This window comes from Vigna unguiculata, chromosome 11 (assembly GCF_004118075.2).
Source record: "Vigna unguiculata cultivar IT97K-499-35 chromosome 11, ASM411807v1, whole genome shotgun sequence".
NCBI classification, from domain to species: domain Eukaryota; kingdom Viridiplantae; phylum Streptophyta; class Magnoliopsida; order Fabales; family Fabaceae; genus Vigna; species Vigna unguiculata.
The window spans coordinates 21260340-21271076 of record NC_040289.1 but is presented as its reverse complement, the minus strand read 5'-3'; the positions used below and the strand labels follow the sequence as shown (position 1 = coordinate 21271076).

Here is a 10737-nt window from a genome sequence, read left to right as displayed (position 1 = left end):
TTGTATTGCACTTGATTATAAATATTGTGTTCTTGTTTTACGTGTTGGTTACTAGATTTGTATTTCACTCCCTAGTGATTTGGCAAATCATCATACTTATTAGCACTAGATGTAGAGACATCTGGTCTAGTGTTTAGATCCAATCAAGTCTCCTAATCCTTGGCATATACTGGACATGGATATGCAAGGGTTGCTCCACCTGGATTGGGAAATCCTGCGTGTAACACCCTTAGGTTTTGTCTCACAAGCATGTGGTTAGATGTACAACTAAGCATACTTCCAGGAATATTAAGATAAAGAACACAATATATAGATAATTAAAAGGCAGTACAATTAAAGTTAAGAAGCCAAGTTCAATCCCAACGTCCTAATCAACAATACCTCTCTCTTATATTTATTTAGTTTCTCTTTAACAAAACCAAAACCAATAATAGTGTCACTATTCCATTGCCAAACTCGAGTCAAATTATAAACTATTGATCTAATTTACTAAATCCCTGTGGATACAACCTTGTTGCATTACAACTGACCAATATACTTATTGGAAAAGTTTTTGACGTCGTTGTCAGGATGTGTGCTAAGCTAGATTAGTAGTTTGTAATTACCTTGAAGTTTGTTGTAATTAGGTGCAATATTTTTTATTTGATTCTGTTTATAAATTCAATCTGCTTTGCGCACATGATATGGTGTTTTTGTGCATGTTGAGAGAAGAGGAAGGAACCTTGTTGTTTGATCTAGAAACAGAAGAAAACTACTAGAAGAAACAACAACATAAACAGGAAAAAGTCACTACAGACACGATCATCTGATCACTTTTTATGAATTGTGTGGCACCATGGGAATATTAGGAGAGGATGAGGAGGCAACATATTTAAGATTGTTTCCATTTTCCTTAACTAGAAAAGCCAAAATATGGCTATAGTCTCAACTAAACCAAAGCTTAATGAATTGGGAAGATGTGGAGAGAAAAGTTTTGTCTAGAATTTTTCCACCATTAAGATATATTGGTGTCAAGTCAACAATTACAAATTTTTCTCGAGGAATAGATGAGCCCTTATATGAAGCATGGGAGAGATATAAATCTCTTCTTAGAATGTCTAAATCATGGTTTGATGATTTGGCTAAACTTAACATGTTTTGTAGTGGACCAAGGCCACAAACCAAACTACTTTTGGATGCTTCTACAGGAGGAACGATGATGACTAAAGATGAGGTTGAAGCAACTGTAATTATTAAGTCTTTATCAACTAGTGACCACTAAGTGCAACATGATAAAAGCCAACCACATAAAAGAGGAATTCTAGAACTAAATACACAAAATGCAATCTTAACGTAAAACAAGCTGATTTCACATCAGATGGAAGAGCTCAAAAAGAAAATGACTAAGATGCAGGTTGGTGTAGCAACAATTAGCATGTCTCAGCCAATTTTGAGGAGTGATTTTTGTGCTGGTGATCACCCTAGTGGCCAATGTTCAACAACTGAATTTATCCAAGAAGAGCAGGAAAATTTCATTGTGGCTCAAGAAAAGAAGAAAATTTCAACTTCCACCAGAATTTAAATTGGAGGAACATCAATACCACAATTCTAGATGGAGGCAATAGGCTGGAAATTAACAAAGTCATAATCAGCAAGCACCTTATCAAACCCAACAACCATTCCAACATGAGAAGTTGAACAAATTGGAGTATGCTCTGGCTCAATTCATTCAAGTTTCAACAACAACTCAAAAGAACACAGACCTCCATTAGAAATCTAGAAGTGTAGGTTGGCCAAATTGCAAAGCATCTTGCTGATCAACAAGAAAGCTAATTTTCAGCCAACACTTAAGTCAATCCTAAGGAGCATTGCAAATCTATCATAGCTAGGCAAGGTACTGTGATAGGAAAAGGAATTGGAGACAACTTGGGTGAAGAAAATGAAAATGAAAGAAGGGAAAAAATAAGTTTAAATGAAAATGAAGAGAAAATAAAGTTGAGCGAAAAAGAAAGAGAGTTGAATGGAAAAAGAGTGTTGAGCGATAAAACAGAGTTGAGTGATGAAGTTGAGAAAAAAAGATGAAGTAGATGTAAGTACTAGATTAGATGTAAATAGTAGTGAAGAAAAAGAAAAAGAGAAAGAAAAAAAAGAAGGGGAGAGAAAAGGAAGAACATAGAAAGATGTTGAATATGAAAGCCCCTTTGTGACAAGTTTGCCTTACCCTCATGGACCAACGAGAATGGATAAGGAAAGGCAATACAAGATGTTCCTAGACATGATCAAAAGATTGCATATCAATGTACCTTTCACAAAGACTATGGAGCAAATGCCTAGATATGGCAAATTCATTAAGGATATATACACAAAGAAAAGGAGAATTTGAGATGAGGAGACTATGGTATTATAAGCTCACTATAGTGCCATTATTCAAAAGTCCATACCTCTAAATTCTAAGGATCTAAGAAGTTTTACATTGCTAGTAACTATTGGTATCTTAACAGTAGGCAAAGCATTGCTAGACCTTGGAGGAAGCATCAATTTAATGCCTTTCTCTATGTTAAAGAGAATTCGAGATGTAGAAGTGCAACCAACTCAAACGACACTTCAATTGACTGACATATCCATCAAATATATGGAATTGTAGAAGACTTGTTGGTCATAGTAGATAGGTTCTACTTCCTAGTAGATTTAATGATTATGGATGTGGAGGAGGATTCAAAAGTACCTCTCATCCTAGGAAGGCCCTTCATAAAAATAGTTAAAGTCATTAGTTGACAATGACAAATATAAAGTTAGAGTTCAGGATGAGGAGGTCATATTCAATGTGTTTGAAGCCATAAAGCATCCTTTTGATAAAAAGGATTCCTTTAGAATGGATACAGTTGATAAGGTGTGCCTAGAATTCAAAGAGAAAGTTGTAGTAGCAGACCCTCTTAATAAAGTTTGGACAAATCAATTAGAAGAGTGGACTACTAAGCAGGAGGAGGAAGTTCAAAAGTTCATAGAAGATTTGAATTAAACAAAAGAAGTTTCTTCTTTTGTGGCCCCAATATTAGAGCTTAAGCCCAAAAATGAAGAACAAGTGCAGCAACAAAAATTGGAGCTGAAGCAGCTTCCAGACCAACTTAAATATGTTTTCCTTGAAAAAGATATTGGCCAATCAGTGATTCTGAGCAATTCATTCACAAGTGAAGAAAAAACCAAGTTAGTGGAGGTGTTGAAGGCTAACAAAGGTGCAATAGGCTGGACCTTGTTTGACTTTTAAGGTATTAGTCCATCCAATTGTATGCATAAAATCTTGATGGAGGATGAGTACAAACCTGTGACTCAACCTCAAAGACGTCTCAGCCCCACTATGAAGGAAGTGGTAAGAAAGGAAGTGACAAAGTTACTTGAAGCTAGAATGATATATCTAATATCAGATTGTGCTTGGGTAAGCCTTGTGCAAGTTATTCATAAAATGAGAACAATGAACTCATTACCATAAGGGCAGTGATAGGGTGGAGGATTTCCATTGACTATAGAAAATTAAACCTAGCCACTAGAAAAGATCACTTCCCACTTCCATTTATAGATCAAATATTGGAGAGACTTGTTGGACAAGCATACTATTGCTTCATAGATGGATGCTTAGGCTATAACCAAATCATAGTGGATCCATTGGACCTGGAAAAAATAGCATTTACTTGTCCATTTGGAATCTTTGCATACAGAAAATGCCATTTGGCCTATGCAATGCCACAATAACTTTCCTAAGGTGTATACTCTCCATCTTCTCAAATTTAATTGGTAAAAGCATTGAGGTATTCATGGATGATTTCTCTGTTTTTTTTCATCCTTTGATGATTGCCTTGAAAACCTCAATGTGGTATTAAGAAGATGCATGGAGACCAATTTAGTCCTAAATTAGGAAAAAATCCATTTTATGGTAAATGAAGGAATTGTCCTTGGTCACAATTTTTTTGAAAAAGCAAAGAGATTGATCCAACCAAGGTGGAGTAGATAGCAAAACTTCCACCACTTAGAAATTCTTTAATTTTACATAATTATAGAATGTGGTGATGAGAAAATATAAAAAGTGGATTTTAATACATTTTGTGATGCTTTACAGGTAAAATGAAGGAAATTATCAAGTTGGTGTTAAGCCCTAAAAGTTGCAACTCAAGCTAGAAAGATGAACTGAGAATGTAAAGTTCAAGCATGCGGCTGAGCAACCAAATTTCACACTGAAGCCACATTTTAAGAAAACTGCATTATAAAGAAACATGAAGCTCCAAATTTCAAGCTGAGCATCAACGGGAAACCTCCATGGCAGGGAAACCTCCATTGTTGACCTACAAAAGATGGATGCCCAAGCTTGCGACGAAACCCACTTAGGGAGGAAACCTTTATAGCTAAACTTTAATCTTGGGAGCTTGTGCAGCACTTGAAATTTTGTAAATATAGGGCATGACCTTGGGTTTATTCATGTTGATTTTGTAGACTGTTTATATACCATTCTAGAGAGAGAAACATTTAATTAGTTCATGACCTTAATATATAGTAGTATATAGCTATGGAAGGAAGCTACTCCAAGTTCATCTTGTATTAATCATCATGAGCAACTAATTCCTCTATAGACTGGATTGAATGTAACTTCTAAACTCTCTCTATATTGCACTGCATCTAATTCCCTTAGGTTCTCTCTCACAGACATGTGGTTAGATGTACAAGTAAGCGTACTTCTAGGAACACTAAGATAAAGAACACAATATATAGATAATTAAAGGGCGATACAGTTAAAGTTAAGAAGTCAAGTTCAATCCCAACGTCGTAATCAACATCACCTCTCTCATATATTTGTTTAGTTATCTTTAACAAAACCAAAACCAAAAATAGTGTCACTTTTCCCTTGCCAAACTCGAGGCAAATTATAGACTATTGATCTTGTTACTAAATCCCTATGGATACGACCTTGTTGCATTACAATTGACCCAATATGTTTTTGGAAACGTTAACCCTTAATTGGGTGGCAATCAATGGATATACTCATATAATGTGTATTGGTAGACTCATTTGATTATGATATCAAAGGAGTCGTAATTATGTATTCTTAGACTTGTCTAATAAGGAAATGGTCATACTCGTCTAATGTGTATTAATAAACTTGTCCAATCTATTATTCATATACTCATGTAATATATATTGTTAAACTCTTTTAATTGGTGTACGAACAAACTTTCTATTTATACCTATATATATATATATATATATTGCAAGACTCATCTAACAACTGTATGCAAATACTCGTTTAATATCTATGGCTATACTTTTCTAATAACTGTATAGACAAAGTCGTTTAATATGTATTCTAAAACTTTTCTAACCAATGTATGAAATGAATCATCTAGTCACTGTATGGATAGAGTTGCCTAATGTGCATTGCAAGACTCGCCTAATAAGTGAATGAAAAAACTTGTCTAAATTATATTAATGGACTCATTTAAAATCTATATGGATAAATTCATCTAATATTTATTGCTAAACTTGACTAATTAGTGTGTGGACATACTCGACTAATTTGTATTCTTAGACTTGTATAATAAGTATATGAAGAAACTTGTCTAAGTTGTATTCCTAGACTCGTCTAATTAGTATATGGACAAGGTCGTCTATATGTATAACTAGACTCGTCTAATCATATTATGAACATACTCATATAATGTGTATTTGATAAATGTCTAGTATTAGTTAAATTGCACATCATATAGACACTTATCGTGCATTAAATCAATGTAAAAATCATTAGAATTTCTCTAATTAAATATAAATACAAAATACAGTGAGTAAAAATTATAAAGGGTTGAATTTAATACATTTTTGCTGTTTTAGCAGATAAAATAAAAGGAAATTGAGAAGTTGGTGCTAAGCCCCTAAAAGTTCTAGCTCAGCCAAAAAGAGGAACTAAGAAAAGTTAAAATTGAAGCCTGTGGCTGAGCAGCGATAGTGCTGTTGAGCATATTTTAAGAAACCTTCAATGCAAGGAAACATTAAGCTTCAGATTTGAAGTTGAGCATCAAAGGACAATGAAGACCCTTACAATCATCTAACAACTTTCTATGAATTATGTGGCACCATGGGAATATTAGGAGAGGATGGCGAGGCATCTTATCTAAGATTGTTTCCCTTTTCCTTCACTAGAAAAGCAAAAATTTAGCTGCAATCTCAACAAAATCAAAGTTTGGTGAATTTGGAAGATGTGGAAAGGAAATTCCTGACTAGATATTTCCTACCATCAAATACGTAGGTGCTAACTCAACAATTTCAACTTTTGCACAAGGAATTGATGAGCCCTCATGTGAAGCATGGGAGAGATACAAATCTTTTATCAGAAAGTTTCTAAATCGTGGATTGATTTGGCTGAGCTTAACATGTTCTATAGTGGACTAAGACCACAAACCAATTTACTTTTGGATGCTTCTATAGGAGGATCCATGATGACTAAAGATATAGCTAAAGCAACATGATAGGAACCAACCACAAAAGAGAGGAATTCTAGAATTGGATACACAAAGTGCAATCTTAGCCCATAACAAGTTGATTTCACAACAGTTGGAGGAAACCAAAAAACAAATGACTAAGATATAGGTTGGAGCTGTAATAATTGTTACATCTCAACAACACAATTTATAGATAATTAAGGGCATTATAGTAGAGTTAAGAAGCCAAGTTCAATCCCAACACCTTAATCAAAATCATCTCTCTCGAACTTAGTTTTAATCTACTTTTAACAATATTAGACCAAACCTTTGTTAATGTTTTATTGTCAAACTTGGGTTAGATTATAGATTACTAATTTAGTTACCAAATCCCTATAGATACAATCTTGTTGTACAACAATTGATCCAGTGCACTTGCTTGATAAAAGTTAGACCTTTAACGAGGCACAAAAGAATATTCCTAGAGTTATCCAATGATTGTATAAACAAAGTCGTCTAAGCTATATTGCAAAACTAGTTTCATCAATGAATATATAGATTCGTCTAATGTGTATTAATGAACTCATGTAGTATATATTGTTAGACTCATCTAAACAATATATAGATAAATTCGTGTAACATATATTGTTGGACTCCATTAATTAGTGCATGAACAGATTAGTATAATGTGTATTCCTAGACTTGTCTAATCAATTTATGGATGACTTGTTTAAAATTTTTTGCTATACTCGTTTAATTATTGTATGAACCTACTCATCTAATATGTATTTCTAGAGTCATCTTACTTGTTTATGGACATACTCATTTAATGTGTATTATTATACTCGTTTAATCCGTGAATGAACAAACTCATCTAATGTTTATTAAAGGATGCGTCTAAGTATTTAATGGATCTAATGTGTTTTTCAAGACTCGTCTAATTAGTCAACGGATAACTCATCTAACGTGTATTAATAGACTTTTCTAATTTATGTATTCAACACTACAAAAAAATTGGTATATCAACGGTCGATATTCGTCAGACCAAACCAAATTCGTCGGTAAACTAGTGTTTTCGAAAGATTACTAATGGGCACAAATTCGTTGGTAAAAGGGTCGTAGGTAATATTTACCGACGGATTATGCCCTTTGGTAATTACCGACAGATTTTGTGACTTGCGTAAGGTGGTGAATTTTTCGACAGATCTAGCGACTCATTTATCCTTCAGTATTTTGAATTCCATTTTCCAATCCCAATTTCAGATAAACAATATCGGACCTGCAATGTCACATTAAGGTGTGGTGTGGGTTACCCAACAGGTGATAATGCCTTAATGGGTGCACTATGTGGTATTTGCTCAGGAACCCTCATGATATAGAGTGGTTGTTGTAACATCCCTACTTGAAATTACTTAATTAAAATAAATAAATAATAATTGAAAATCAAACGTCATAATTATATTGTTCCCAAATGCGAGAAAATTTGAAAATTATTTATCACGCTTAAAATTAAATAAACCAGTTTATAAATTGTATTACAAGTTCCAATAAACTGACTGAATAAAGAAAACATAATAAAAAATCCCTATCCAAAATTCCCATGCTAGCCCTCTCTCCATCGCAACGCATCAATAACATCACTTGGAAAATCATCTGTTCCCATGTGACACGTCACACGATCATCGCCAAACACAAACAAAAAGGGTGAACTTAGAAATAATTAACATATAATTTAATAAAAACAAGATAAACCCAACTATTTTATTCTATTTAGTTCTTGGCCAAAACCTTAATACCCCAAGGCTTTTCAACCTTCAATTCACACAATTAATTAACCATGGACTCAAGATATATGATGCTCCCACGAACCTGCTCTCTCGTGGTCCTGCCTCTACGAACCTCCCCGCTCGTAGTCCAACTCTACGGACCTCCTCACCCGTAGTCCAACACATGTGATCCACTAGGTACCGACCTCCCCGCTCGCAGCATATCTTAAGTGTGAGCACATAACATACGAACCTCCCTGCTCGTATTCCCACACGAGAGTATCAAGATATGAACCTCCCCACTCATATCCTCATGAGTTCACCACCAACCATGAACCTACCAGCTCATGACACAACATTTCCCGATCAAAGGCCCACATCAGAACATGATAACGAAAACAAGAAAAGTTCTTGGCTGCCTGGCGCTGCCTAAGCGCCACAAGGCGACAATCCTACATTGACCGCCTAGCGGGGATCCTCGTTGCCAAGCGCCAGGCTATAATCAAACCCACTGTTTTAGGGTCTATCCTTGGCTGGTCACACCTCACCGCCAGGTGCCACACGTTGCAGGGACACCCTTGATTGTCTTATCACCTGGCGACCTTCACCGTGCCGCCAGGTGCTATACTAGTAGCGTGCCAGTTACTGGTTTAGCACCCCAGAAACATATTGTTCTGACTTAACTATTCATGTTAAATTCTAGTTTATCAATCTACATGTGCAATCATTATGCCACACTCCATTTTTACATTACTACACCACATATATCTCAATTACTCAAGGTCAACATAGATTCCCTAAATTGCAACCATACCAACACTTTATTCCAATTAAGAATAACTCACATCCATAACTTATATATTGCATCACACCCCACAATGCAAAATCCACCTTATTATAATCCGGTATTTACTCTCTGCCTAGTAATACATTCACTCCTACTTATAGGTCAATTAACCTCATTCCTCATGAAATTAACATTGACTCTTAAAGTTCCCAATCATGCTTATAATAAAATCACAAAAAATCAAACTCTAGAATTTCCACATTTCACACTAACCCTCGTATTGATTCCTAACTACCCATTACAATTCCTTTGCAATTACCATTTAATATCAATTCTCACTTACACATTAGAATAATCACCATCATATTCTCTTCATCATTACTCCTTTCAATCACCAAGTTTAAGTACACTCTTCTCGTCACCTAAATCCATAATAATGGCCTTGAGACTCAACCCTTGCATTTAACCCAATTAGGACCCTATATTGGAAAATTTTCCGCTATCGCCTGGCAGCAGATCATGCGTCGCCAAGCGGCATATCAGTTTCTGGGTAAAATCCCAGTGTTTCCCGTTTCGGTGCAAACCTTTTTAATCTATCTCAACCCACTGCAATCATGCAAGCAAGCCAAATTCATAGATACCACAAGGAACATATTACACAGGTCATGTTTACAATTCATATAACAGAATCACCATCACTTTTTCTGAAAACCAATATCTTACGTTCATAATTCATCATCAAAACCACTTCAACAAATACGTTTAGTATCAATTATAAACCATCACATAGTCACTCATTCCCAATACTCTACAAGGAATTTTAAGACATCACAAATACCTTGAAAAATATAGTCCAACCACACAAATCAGACTCGCGTCGCCTGATAGGTATTCATAGCCGTCAGACTATTCATAGCAGAACCCAGAAAGCTGGGCAAAATTGGTGCGTCGCCTGGCGGCACACTTATGACCGCCATGCGGTTTGTAGGCGAAAACCCAAAAACCTACGAAAAGCTATGTAAACAGAAGAGGATTTCACGGAATTTTTTTCATATAAGGCATAATATATTATATACAATAAAAACATATGAAAGCAACACCCCTTACTTGGATTCCTTGCTCAAAATTTGAGTTTGGTGTGTATCCTTAATCCAACACTTCTCTAGCCCTTGCTTCCACTCTAAAATGGTTTCCAGTCCTCAACTCTTGCTCTTTTAGGTGCTCGAAATTATCTCTTTTCACAGCTGCACTTAGCCTCTCTATTGGCTCTCAAAAATTTCCCCTTCCTACCTTAATCACCTCTTAATTAATTCAATACATAAAAAAAAACGAAAATGTTTAATTGTGTATGTTAATGGCCATCAATTCCCATTACCCGGCTAGGGTTTGCTGACCCTTCTCATTCATGCCAAATAGAAATTTGGCAAAAGGAAAGCTTAATTCGTTCTTAGCAAGGTTTGAACACACAATCATTCAATTAGAAAGCAAATGCACAACCAATTCAATCAATTCGTGTTTTATGATAATTCTTACACCTCTAGGAATATAGTATCACACACCATTGTAAAACATATCATTAAAATAACACACAATTTGGCATACATAGGACTCGAACCTAAGTCCTCTCACAAAATCAAGTACTCTCAACCATTTGAACTAGTACTTTTCCACGTCATAAAGGCTAGTAATGAATGTCATGAAGACTTCCATTACCCACATTTATTAAATAATTATTTAAATTCCTCGG

At 35.2% G+C, this 10737-nt stretch overlaps 1 non-coding gene across 1 annotated transcript; it reads right to left on the bottom strand.

The window, feature by feature from the left end:
- Positions 1 to 6269: 6269 nt before the first annotated feature.
- On the bottom strand, positions 6270 to 6371 carry LOC114170916. Its single transcript, XR_003601270.1, has one exon. It is a non-coding gene; the product is annotated as a small nucleolar RNA R71 (small nucleolar RNA).
- Between the last annotated feature and the right edge of the window lie 4366 nt (positions 6372 to 10737).